Source organism: Rhinatrema bivittatum, chromosome 5 (assembly GCF_901001135.1).
Source record: "Rhinatrema bivittatum chromosome 5, aRhiBiv1.1, whole genome shotgun sequence".
In the NCBI taxonomy this organism is placed as follows: Eukaryota; Metazoa; Chordata; class Amphibia; order Gymnophiona; family Rhinatrematidae; genus Rhinatrema; species Rhinatrema bivittatum.
The window spans coordinates 342,280,627-342,293,713 of record NC_042619.1 but is presented as its reverse complement, the minus strand read 5'-3'; the positions used below and the strand labels follow the sequence as shown (position 1 = coordinate 342,293,713).

The 13,087-nt window shown below is 41.6% G+C and overlaps 1 protein-coding gene across 9 annotated transcripts in view; it reads right to left on the bottom strand.

The window, feature by feature from the left end:
* The window catches only part of MBNL2 (muscleblind like splicing regulator 2), a 218,886-nt gene that overhangs the window by 193,173 nt on the left and 12,626 nt on the right, over positions 1-13,087 (bottom strand). For 4 of the 9 annotated variants that reach the window (XM_029604472.1, XM_029604473.1, XM_029604476.1 and 1 more), the window contains exon 1: positions 10,995-11,182. The exons of 1 other annotated variant lie outside the window; for it this stretch is intronic. The gene's annotated coding sequence lies outside the window, so the exon portion shown is untranslated. Of the gene's footprint in view, positions 1-10,994; positions 11,183-13,087 lie in introns of those variants that run through there. 4 more of the 9 variants (XM_029604470.1, XM_029604467.1, XM_029604471.1 and 1 more) reach the window with 1 other exon arrangement.

The following is a 13,087-nucleotide window of genomic DNA, read 5'->3' as shown; positions in this document are numbered from 1 at the left end:
ACACATTCCTAGCATGGGGAGTGCCTCAGGGATCTGTATTGGGACCCTTACTTTTCAATATATTTATAAATGATCTGGAAAGAAATACGACGAGTGAGGTTATCAGATTTTCAGATGATACAAAATTATTCAGAGAAGTTAAATCACAAGCAGATTGTGATACATTACAGGAGGACCTTGCAAGACTGGAAAATTGGGCATCCAAATGGCAGATGAAATTTAATGTAGATAAGTGCAAGGTGATGCATATAGGGAAAAATAACCCATGCTATAGTTACACAATGTTAGGTTCCATATTAGGTGCTACTACCCAAGAAAGAGATCTAGGCGTCATAGTGGATAACAGATTGAAATCGTCGGTTCAGTGTGCTGCGGCAGTCAAAAAAGCAAACAATGTTGGGAATTATTAGAAAGGGAAAGGTGAATAAAATGGAAAATGTCATAATGCCTCTGTATCGCTCCATGGTAAGACCGCACCTTGAATACTGTGTACAATTCTGGTCGCCGCATCTCAAAAAAGATATAATTGTGATGGAGAAGGTACAGAGAAGGGCTACCAAATTGATAAGGGGAATGGAATAGCTCCCCTATGAGGAAAGACTAAAGAGGATAGGACTTTTCAGCTTGGAGAAGAGACGACTGAGGGGGGATATGATAGAGGTGTTTGAAATCATGAGAGGTCTAGAACGGGTAGATGTGAATCTGTTATTTACACTTTCGGATAATAGAAAGACTAGGGGGCACTCCATGAAGTTAGCATGTGGCACATTTAAAACTAATCGGAGAAAGTTCTTTTTTACTCTACGCACAATTAAGCTCTGGAATTTGTTGCCAGAGGATGTGGTTAGTGCAGTTGGTATAGCTGTGTTTAAAAAAGGATTGGATAAGTTCTTGGAGGAGAAGTCCATTACCTGCTATTAATTAAGTTGACTTAGAAAATAGCCACTGCTATTACTAGCAACGGTAACATGGAATAGACTTAGTTTTTGGGTACTTGCCAGGTTCTTATGGCCTGGATTGGCCACTGTTGGAAACAGGATGCTGGGTTTGATGGACCCTTGGTCTGACCCAGTATGGCATGTTCTTATGTTCTTAAATGAGGGATAATATTGCGCCATGCGATAGCATAACGTATGCTATCACAGTTTTAACGCCGGGAATAACTAATCCTTTTTCCTTGGCATTAAGCTGTGCGATATGCCCAAAATGGCTATAACGCAATTCACGATAAATTTTTGGAATTGCATTTTTGCCATTTCTGGGCTTGGGGAGAGAGAGAGGGAGAGGTTCACTGTGTGCATCTATTTATATCGCTATCGGAGGGCCACCTAATAAGTCGAGGTGAGGGGTTGGTGGTGCTTTAGGGGCCAGTTTCGCATGTAGAGTGAGACGTACGAACAGCACAGTACACCTTGGTGAAGATTTGATGTCATCGAGCGAGGAAAGTCTCACAAAGATGAAATGCTGTACTATGTTATCTCACCCTAGCTTGATGGTACCCTGTTATAGAGTCCTTAATACCACGCGGTAACTCAAACTTTTCCATAAACACGCCCCTTTTCCTTATCGCAGGTGTTATCAATGCGTTATTAACACTTTTTGATGAATGATGGGGTAAGACATTTATTATACCTTCCTATAAGTACAGTTATGCAAAACTATAAAACTATGCGTATGTGCGCTTTTGTGTATGTATATATCAACCTGTAGATAAATATATACACATAACACAAGGTGATACATTCGCAGATACCTAAAAACTTGGCATCTGGCATATCCTGCCGGCCTGGGCTGAGAAGGAGCCACTGCGGTGGGATTGGGTTGGAATATAGCCGCCATGGTTCAGGCCATAAGACAGCCGCAACAAGCCCAGGACCAGAAGAAAGCTGCTGCTGTGGCAGGCCTTGGGCCAAAAGTAATTACTGCTGCTATTACTGAGGTGGACTTGCCCAGGAAGTGCCACCGTCACCACCACTAATAAGGCAAGGATTTGGCCTAAGAACAGCCACCATCATTACTCTAGCAACCTGCAGCTGCTGCCTAATAACTGATAAGAGGCTGTAAAACTACCAGAAGAGATGGGAAAAAAATAAAACTAAGCAAGCCAAAGCAAGAAATAAAACTAGAAACCAAAAAAAGTGAGAAAAGAAATCTAAAATATGAACAAGAGAAAAAAAAAAACCAGGAAGAACCAAAAAATTCTAAAAATGTTCAATAAAACAAAAACAAATAGTAAAAGGATAGATTGTTCCCTGGTTCTTAAAATCTTTTGACTAGTGCCTACAAGGTAAATTTTAAAAGCAGCGCGCAGGTGCACATGTACGCACATATGCCAGCTCGCGCACCAGGACACGGCCATTTTATAATGCGCGCATGTTATAAAATAGGCTGAAAGCGCGTACATGTACGCAAAAGTTTATAATGGACGTGCGCATATACGCACAAATGCCGCCTCTAGTGCGTGAGGGAATTTTATAAGGGATGTGCACTGATGCAATTGGCCATTTTCCTATTGGTTCCCAGTTCACCCAGGTTAATTAGCCTCCCTTTTCCCCTGTTCACCCTAACCCTTAAAACCTGCTGATCTCTTTACTTTTTTTGTTCTAGGCCTTACATGCCATCCATAGCGGAAGTAAAGTTACGCGGTAAGGGACCCCGGCACGCGATTGTGCACGTAAGTTTGCACATTTCTCATTTCCCTGAGAAATCCAGGAATGCCCAAGCTCCGCCCATTTTTGAGAAATGTGTTTGTGCATGTATAGCGGGAGATACGTGCGGACTCTGGCGGCTCTTAAAATCCACTCAGTGAGCGCCGGCTCGAGATACTCGCATATCTCCCAGTTTTGGTGCGCACAGGGCTTTTAATATTCATTTTTCCACCTCCGTATATCTTTAAATATAGAAAGAAAGATATTTAGATAAAATTTCAGAACAATAAGAAGGCACTTATTAGTAATGATGACCTGATTTATCAAGTTTTTCTCCCATCATCACAAAATGGGAATCAGCCCTTGGTGGGCTGCATAGGATCCAGCATAGGAAACCCATTCGGGAACAGCTCTCTCCCTGCTGTGCATATCGCAGCCCCTCATCGGGAAATCAGGAAGTTGGGCAGAAGATGGGAGTCTTAGGGGAAGTCCTGGCTGAAAAGCCAGGACTTTGCTTTTTTTCTGAACTTAAGATATCTCTGAAAGGTTTTGCAATCATTGGTCAGGTTTAGGGCAGGAGGCAATGCATTCTGGGACATCTGGCTTCGCGTTAGGAGATCCCTCTGTTTACAGAAGCAGCTCGCAGCTACTGCCACAAATTCCTGAGTTCACACAGAAAGTTTTGCCTTTTCAACTATCCAAAGTTCATGCTAATCCAGCTGTGACACAGTGTGGAGATGTTTTCTTCCAGCTTTCCCTCCATTTCATCTTCCAGTAAATTCTGTTTCCAGCTGTATTTTTAATAAAGGTTTATCGTTTAATGATCAACCTTCCTTCAGCTATGAAGCAGATCGAGAGTTGTGCAACATGGAGAGGAAAGGATGATTACACTTAGTTTAATGTCTAAAATTGCCAGAAAGACTTACAAAGAGTGGATTGAAGAGTCCTATTGCACACATACAGAGCAATAATGAAAGCAGCTAAGAACCAAAGATGCTAAAGGAGGTTTTGATTATATAACTTGTGCAAGTCAGAGGGAGGGGGAGGGAGAGAGAGAACCAGACAGACAGACTATTTATAAGTCCTTCATAGTAGTCAACTATTTATATCTCTATAGGAGGGCAAGATAACAGCTCGAGGTGAGGTATTAGTGGTTTAGGGGCCAGTTTTACAAGCAGAGTGAGACGTACAACAGCACAGTACCCCTCGGTTTGGAGCGAGGAAAGCCTCATAAAAAATGAGATTCCTACAATGTTCTCTCGCCCTAGCTTGACAGACTCTGTAACAGGGCGCACTAACTCTGCAGGAGGCAATGTATTCTGGGATATCCGGCTTCACTCTGGCTTCAACTCTGTTTAAGACTAATCAGCTATTTTATTTAGCCGGATAAGTAGCACTTTTCAGACTTAACTAGACAAGATAAGTCTGGAATAGATTTTTGCATGCCTATACACTTGCATATGTGAGCACATGCGTGGATGGTTTAAAGTTATCCTCCCTGTTTGTAAGTTCTCTGGGAACAGGGAAATACCTACTGTACCTGAATGTAATTCACCTTGAGTTACCGAAGAAAAAGCTGCAAATTAAATCAAAATAAATTGAATTATTAGTTATCCTGGCAGCAGAACGATGTCAAAGACCGAAACACAGAGTCTTTTTATCAATGTGGATTTTCTCAGCAATACTGTATCAATATTAAACAACTCACCAATTCTTCGAAAATTTATAAAATTATGGTATCCCTATGTACATCAACCGCAAATTACCACAAATTACCCTGTAGGAACCGATGGCCACTTTATGCACCAAGATGTCGCCAATCAGAAAGGGAAAGGAACCAGGAAGAGGCCTACCTTGGTGAAGAAAATGCACATCAACGCCTCTACCGACCCAATATAAAACACATTAAGAAACGTTGTCATGAACACCTGAGCACCTTTCTGTACTATCAGTGCTTCACAAATACCACCTATATCACATCCCACATTTCTGTAAAGTATCAGCATTGCAATATTTTTCCCACAGGAAAATACAGCCCAGCAAAGGCGTCCAGAACCCAATCCAATACAAACTTGCTGTGGGCAGCACCCCGTCAGAAATATGTATACAAAAACGTTATGTAGAATGTATAGCAGTAAATGATGACATAGACTTAATTGGCATCTCAGAGACATGGTGGAAAGAGGATAACCAATGGGACAGTGCTATACTGGGGTACAAATTATATCGCAATGACAGAGAGGAGCAGTCGGGAGGAGGTGTGGCGCTTTATGTCCGGGATGGCAAAGAGTCCAACAGGATAAACATCCTGCATGAGACTAAATACAAAATTGAATCTTTATGGGTAGAAATCCCTTGTGTGTCAGGGAAGACTACAGTGATAGGGGTATACTACCGTCCACCTGGTCAAGATGGTGAGATGGACAGTGAAATGCTAAGAGAAATTAGGGAAGCTAACCAAATTGGTAGTGCAGTAATAATGGGAGACTTCAAGTGGTTCATTCCAGCCTCCACAAGTCCCTGAATGTCGAGGATACAATTATGGCCTGTGTAAATTGTGCCCATTGTGCTTTAAAATCTTTACAGACTGTCATTACTTTACCATCAGGTCGGACAATCCCCCTGCCTCAAGCAACATGCAAATCTTCTTTTGTTGTGTATGCCATTTTTTGTCCGTGCCCACTTATTTACGTGGGCATGACTAAGCGCCCGTTCAGAACCAGATTGACTGAACATAAATGCTGCATCAACACGGGGCGAATTGAAGAACCGTTGGTGACACATTTCAGAGATCATAATCACAATTTCTCTGATATCAAATGGATCATTTTAGAAATCATTCATCCACATTGGAGAAAGGGAGACCGAATTAAAAAATTGCAACAATGTGAACAACGATGGATTTTCGAATTACACACAGTGACCCCTGGTGGGCTCAATAAGGAAATTGAGTGGATTCACTTCATGTGAATCCACTCCCCTGTCAAATCAGTTATACAGGTGTGGTTGGGTGATACTATAAAATCAGCCTAGATCTCGCGGCAATTCAGTAGAATGCCGGTAAGAGGACTAGGCGACCAAACGCGGTAAGAGAAGACTACAATCATGCTTCATTTACAATTCATTTGGGAGGTGCACATTTTCTGTTAAAAAATGTCAGTGCAAAAAGTATATGCAAAAAATACATGTGGTTTCACATCTATTGTCATTTTCGTAGGCATTACATACTGCATGAATTAGACAAAAGCCAACATGAAGGCATTTAAACATTGAAGAAATTTTGGCGGGAATTAACCTTGCGTTTTTAAGCCCAAATCTTCCGATTAGGACAGAGTCCCTGAAGCAGCACAACTGCGAAACGTACGTCGGACTACAGGAGCTCGAAGTTACACGAGCACCTTTGATCGGAAATCCCTGCCCACTAAGCACGGCAGTGTTGAAAATAGAGGTTTGGAAGCGCGGTGACGCTCTGCACAAGTGAGTGAAGGTAACAGCTCGGAAGCGCGGTGGCGCTCCGCTCAAGTAAGGCAATTCCGCTTCTAACATCATTAAAAGACATTTTATTATAAATGGACAAAAAATGAATAAAAAAAAGCAAATTAAATAAAGTAGAAAATTGAAGCAATTCAAAAGACTGTATCGGACCGATGATTAAAAGTGACCCATTGTGGTTGAAAGCGTGGCTTACTGCCTGAATAAACCAAGGGTGGTATGATGGTCCACATAGTGAGATAAATTTCTGCACATAAAAGTTTAAAAAATCTTTTGCAACGTGTGTTGTGAGATAAGTGTGGTTCGTTGCACAATACTTATTAACTGTTTCTGTATAGTAGACATCAATTACCCCAATATAGACTGGGTAAATGTATCATCGGGTCACACTAGAGAGACAACGTTCCTGGATGGAATAAATGATAGCTTTATGGAGCAATTGGTTCAGGAACCGACGAGAGAGGGAGCAATTTTAGATCTAATTCTCAGTGGAGCACAGGACTTGGTGAGAGAGGTAACGGTGGTGGGGCCGCTTGGCAATAGTGATCATAATATGATCAAATTTGATTTAATGACTGGAAAAGGAACAGTGTGCAAATCCAAGGCTCTCGTGCTAAACTTTCAAAAGGGAAACTTTGATAAAATGAGAAAAATTGTTAGAAAAAAACTGAAAGGAGCAGCTACAAAAGTAAAAAATGTCCAAGAGGCGTGGTCATTGTTAAAAAATACCATTCTAGAAGCACAGTCCAGATGTATTCCACACATTAAGAAAGGTGGAAAGAAGGCAAAACGATTACCGGCATGGTTAAAAGGGGAGGTGAAAGAAGCTATTTTAGCCAAAAGATCTTCATTCAAAAATTGGAAGAAGGATCCAACAGAAAAAAATAGGATAAAGCATAAACATCGGCAAGTTAAATGTAAGACATTGATAAGACAGGCTAAGAGAGAATTTGAAAAGAAGTTGGCTGTAGAGGCAAAAACTCACAGTAAAAACCTTTTTAAATATATCCGAAGCAGAAAGCCTGTGAGGGAGTCAGTTGGACCGTTAGATGATCGAGGGGTAAAAGGGGCACTTAGAGAAGATAAGGCCATTGCAGAAAGATTAAATGATTTCTTTGCTTCGGTGTTTACTGAAGAGGATGTTGGGGAGGTACCCGTAATGGAGAAGGTTTTCATGGGTAATGATTCAGATGGACTGAATCAAATCACGGTGAACCTAGAAGATGTGGTAGGCCTGATTGACAAACTGAAGAGTAGTAAATCACCTGGACCGGATGGTATACACCCCAGAGTTCTGAAGGAACTAAAAAATGAAATTTCAGACCTATTAGTAAAAATTTGTAACTTATCATTAAAATCATCCATTATACCTGAAGACTGGAGGATAGCAAATGTAACCCCAATATTTAAAAAGGGCTCCAGGGGCGATCCGGGAAACTACAGACCGGTTAGCCTGACTTCAGTGCCAGGAAAAATAGTGGAAAGTGTTCTAAACATCAAAATCACAGAACATATAGAAAGACATGGTTTAATGGAACAAAGTCAGCATGGTTTTACCCAGGGCAAGTCTTCCTCACAAATCTGCTTCACTTTTTTGAAGGAGTTAATAAACATGTGGATAAAGGTGAACCGGTAGATATAGTATACTTGGATTTTCAGAAGGCGTTTGACAAAGTTCCTCATGAGAGGCTTCTAGGAAAAGTAAAAAGTCATGGGATAGGTGGCGATGTCCTTTCGTGGATTGCAAACTGGCTAAAAGACAGGAAACAGAGAGTAGGATTAAATGGGCAATTTTCTCAGTGGAAGGGAGTGGACAGTGGAGTGCCTCAGGGATCTGTATTGGGACCCTTACTGTTCAATATATTTATAAATGATCTGGAAAGAAATACGACGAGTGAGATAATCAAATTTGCAGATGACACAAAATTGTTCAGAGTAGTTAAATCACAAGCAGATTGTGATAAATTGCAGGAAGACCTTGTGAGACTGGAAAATTGGGCATCCAAATGGCAGATGAAATTTAATGTGGATAAGTGCAAGGTGATGCATATAGGGAAAAATAACCCATGCTATAATTACACAATGTTGGGTTCCATATTAGGTGCTACAACCCAAGAAAGAGATCTAGGTGTCATAGTGGATAACACATTGAAATTGTCGGTGCAGTGTGCTGCGGCAGTCAAAAAAGCAAACAGAATGTTGGGAATTATTAGAAAAGGAATGGTGAATAAAACGGAAAATGTCATAATGCCTTTGTATCGCTCCATGGTGAGACCGCACCTTGAATACTGTGTACAATTCTGGTCGCCGCATCTCAAAAAAGATATAATTGCGATGGAGAAGGTACAGAGAAGGGCTACCAAAATGATAAGGGGAATGGAACAACTCCCCTATGAGGAAAGACTAAAGAGGTTAGGACTTTTCAGCTTGGAGAAGAGACGGCTGAGGGGGGATATGATAGAGGTGTTTAAAATCATGAGAGGTCTAGAACGGGTAGATGTGAATCGGTTATTTACTCTTTCGGATAATAGAAAGACTAGGGGGCACTCCATGAAGTTAGCATGGGGCACATTTAAAACTAATCAGAGAAAGTTCTTTTTTACTCAACGCACAATTAAACTCTGGAATTTGTTGCCAGAGAATGTGGTTCGTGCAGTTAGTATAGCTGTGTTTAAAAAAGGATTGGATAAGTTCTTGGAGGAGAAGTCCATTACCTGCTATTAAGTTCACTTAGAGAATAGCCACTGCCATTAGCAATGGTTACATGGAATAGACTTAGTGTTTGGGTACTTGCCAGGTTCTTATGGCCTGGATTGGCCACTGTTGGAGACAGGATGCTGGGCTTGATGGACCCTTGGTCTGACCCAGTATGGCATTTTCTTATGTTCTTATGTTATCAATGTGACATCACTGAAACCAGATAGAAAACCTCAAATATTTAGGTTATGCAAACAGGGTGAGAATGACCTCATTAACCCATTTCCCCCAGTCACTAAAACCTGCAAACATTTTGCTCAGTTCATTTACTATGCACAATTTTGCTCAGCTTCTGAGGTGTATCAAAGGGAGCAAAGCACCAAGCTAAACACCCTTGTCCCCATGCCTTCAAATCAAGCGCCTCACCCCCGACTCCCCATCATACCTGCAATCAACAACCCATCCCTAACCACCCCAATGTCCTGCAACAATGCCCTTCCTCGATTCCCTGATACCATGTCACACACACAATCATACTGCTAACTTCTATTTCTAAACTATACAAGCAAAAGAAAAGGTTGCCAGAAGACCTGCTATCCTTTGAATCTAGGGGCCCATAATCAAAAGGTTTGAGGACGGCAAATGCAGATTTTCCTGCATAAAAAAGTGGTTTGCTTACTGCCGCCCCCTCATATGTAGCCAGAAGTACATATGAGGCTTCACGGCACGTGCACTTCCTGCTGCATGAAAAAAGGGACGGAATGGGATTTGCAGAGTACGTGGGGTCAGCCGCACTTTCAAAGGGAAATACCACAGGCAATTTCCCCTGGAAAGTGAGTCTGCAGTCGTGCTCAGCATTTCAAAGCTGACGGCTTCAATCTTTAAGCAACCTGAACATTCTGTGTTGTCAAATTCTAACCTGATGTGCTTTATTTCCCCTTGAAAAGTAAGGAAGCATCTGCAAGGGCAGAAGTGCAGTTTGCCCTGACGGCATCTTTAAAATTTAATTAAACACAATCAGTTATTAAGACCCTAACCTAACCGAAAGCCACATGAGCTAAGAAGTCATGTTAAGGAGTGTATCAATTCTAAAATTGTAATTAGTATTAATATTCAGACATATGTGCTCAGGCTGTTATGAATCATCCTTTGTGCAACTTTCAGAGTGACAGTAAATCTGTTTGCAAAGAAAATAGTCCAGTAAAAAATTGTGGGTTGTCAGTTTAAATCAGTGACGATAATTACAGTTGCACGCCCTCTTACAAATGTTCTCATGTGCATTTATGGGGTGCTTAAGTCTCCCAAGGCCTAGTAATAATAATAGGTGGCTCTCGCCTTCCAGATTTTAAACAGGAAGGGCAGCGACAGACTTCAGAACCAAATACGCCCTTTCCTCCTTCTTATATGCCAAGCACAGTTACCATAAATCTTCTCCATCACTTCCTGCTGCTACTTCTCAGCAAGAAAGCTGATACTGTTCTACATAGCGACCGCTCTGCCTTAAAAGCCAATCTGCACTCATTAAGTTATTTGCCTGGCTGTGTGTTCTCATTAAAAATGCATAAAAAGGAGATAATTGCAGTAAGCATTATTAATACAGAGTGCCCTTTCTGCACTGCTTCTACTTTTAAAGTTGAAAACAAAATCACAGAAATGCCAGAAAATGTTAAGCTGGGGAACTATAGTGTGTGGCTGTCCAGAAGGAGCCGTGAAGAATCAATGCTCACTTGGAAGTCAGAAAACCATCTTGAAGTAAGGTTCACATGATTATATTGTAAAGATTTCATGATAACATTGCCGCCCCACTTTTCCAGAGATTTACCAGACATGTCTGCATTATGACACCACTACTCTTTTAAAAGCAAGACCATCACACATATTTCGTTGCCTAATTCTTTAAGACGGTTGCCAGCTTCAGCCTAACTCCGCTACACATCTGCTTTCACAAAGCTTACTAACTTGCTTAGGCTTGAATGTAAAGATACGACTATGGATTTTGATGTCCTGAGGCTTGAGCACTGCCTTTGTTTACAGCTATAACTGAAAGGAAGAGCTCACAGTACTAGCCCCCGACTTCCCCAGCAAGACCCATGCATGGCATGCAGCACACTGCAGCAAACTCTTCCCACATTAGTAACCGAGAAATGGCCCTCCTACCTTGCTCAGCTCCCTCCAGTCTTCACATTCACTTTAAGCCCCGAAGCACACGGCATACAGATGTTCACATCCTGAAATCCTTTCCATTCCCCAAATGCTTTTTCCCTCTCTGAAAGCCTCTTGCCTGATCTGGGGATTTTCCCTTGGATGATGAAGCAAAGAGACGGGTTACACTCTGCTGCTGGAAGACTGCAGCCCTTCCTTGCAATAAATCCCTCCCAGTACAAAGCGCACCAATCAAAGCCATGTTCGTAAGCCCTGCTAGTGTTAAACTGCTGTAATGTCATGACGGACACGGCAGCAGCAGCAGTGTCTGCAAACAGCGCATCCATACTGATGTAAAAGGGAATTTCCCTCACTGCACCTCTGTAGAATAATCACAAGGATCTCTTTACTGAAAAATCCCATTTCTAACTTAGAAGTCATTACAGAAATCAAACAGCAGTATGCCAGTCTCAGAATGACACACACACACATGCAGAGAGGACAGTTCCTTCCTGGCCATCCCTGGGCTGTTCAGCCTTACAGTAGTCTGGACCCGTGGGCACGAATGCTGAGGGAGTCATTCAGACCGGAAGCTGCAGCCCTACATTTCTTGCCTCACCTTCCCCTGCAGAAAGCACTGCTGCTGCAATTCACCATCTGACGTAGGCATCGCCTGATATGCTTTCATGCCATATATCAAAGCCACAGATACAGATTCAGTCCCAACTGCAGTAGGAGTTAACAGAACAGGAATTAAAACTAACAAAAATTCCAGTTGTGCTGCACACCTCAGTAGCCATTCCCTGTGACATGCACTACAATAGTCACGCATAGGCCAAGATCCATATTAGCAGGGTTTCAAAAATCCACCTGCAACGTTTGTACCTGAGAAGATGGGAAAATAGTGGAAACTATTCTCAAGATCAAAATCTTAGCGCATATAGAAAGACATGATTTAATGGAACATAGTCAAATTGGATTTACCCAAGGGAAGTCTTGCCTCACAAATCTGCTTCACTTTTTTGAAGGAGTTAATAAACATGTGGATAAAGGTGAACCGGTAGATGTGGTGTATTTGGATTTTCAGAAGGCGTTTGACAAAGTCCCTCATGAGAGGCTTCTACGAAAACTAAAAAGTCATGGGATAGGAGGCGATGTCCTTTCGTGGATTACAAACTGGTTAAAAGACAGGAAACAGAGAATAGGATTAAATGGTCAATTTTCTCAGTGGAAAAGGGTAAACAGTGGAGTGCCTCAGGGATCTGTACTTGGACAGGTGCTTTTCAATATATATAAAGGAATACAACGAGTGAGGTTATCAAATTTGCAGATGATACAAAATTATTCAGAGTAATGAAATCACAAGCGGATTGTGATACATTACAGGAGGTCCTTGCAAGACTGGAAGATTGGGCATCCAAATGGCAGATGAAATTTAATGTGGACAAGTGCAAGGTGATGCATATAGGGAAAAATAACCCTTGCTGTAGTTACACAATGTTAGGTTCCATATTAGGAGCTACCACCCAGGAATAAGATCTAGGCGTTATAGTGGATAATACTTTAAAATCGTTGGCTCAGTGTGCTGCAGCAGTCAAAAAAGTAAACAGAATGTTAGGAATTATTAGGAAGGGAATGGTTAATAAAACGGAAAATGTCATAATGCCTCTGTATCGCTCCATGGTGACACTGCACCTTGAATACTGTGTACAATTCTGGTCGCCGCATCTCAAAAAAGATATAGTTGCGATGGAGAAGGTACAAAGAAAGGCAACCAAAATGATAAAGGGGATGGAACAGCTCCCCTAGGAGGAAAGGCTGAAGTGGTTAGGGCTGTTCAGCTTGGAGAAGAGACGGCTGAGGGGGGATATGATAGAGGTCTTTAAGATCATGAGAGGTCTTGAACGAGTAGATGTGAATCGATTATTTTCACTTTCGGATAATAGAAGGACTAGGGGGCATTCCATGAAGTTAGCAAGTAGCACATTTAAGACTAATCGGAGAAAATTCTTTTTCACTCAACGCACAATAAAGCTTTGGAATTTGTTGCCAGAGGATGTGGTTAATGCAGTTAGTGTAGCTGGGTTCAAAAAAGGTTTGGATAAGTT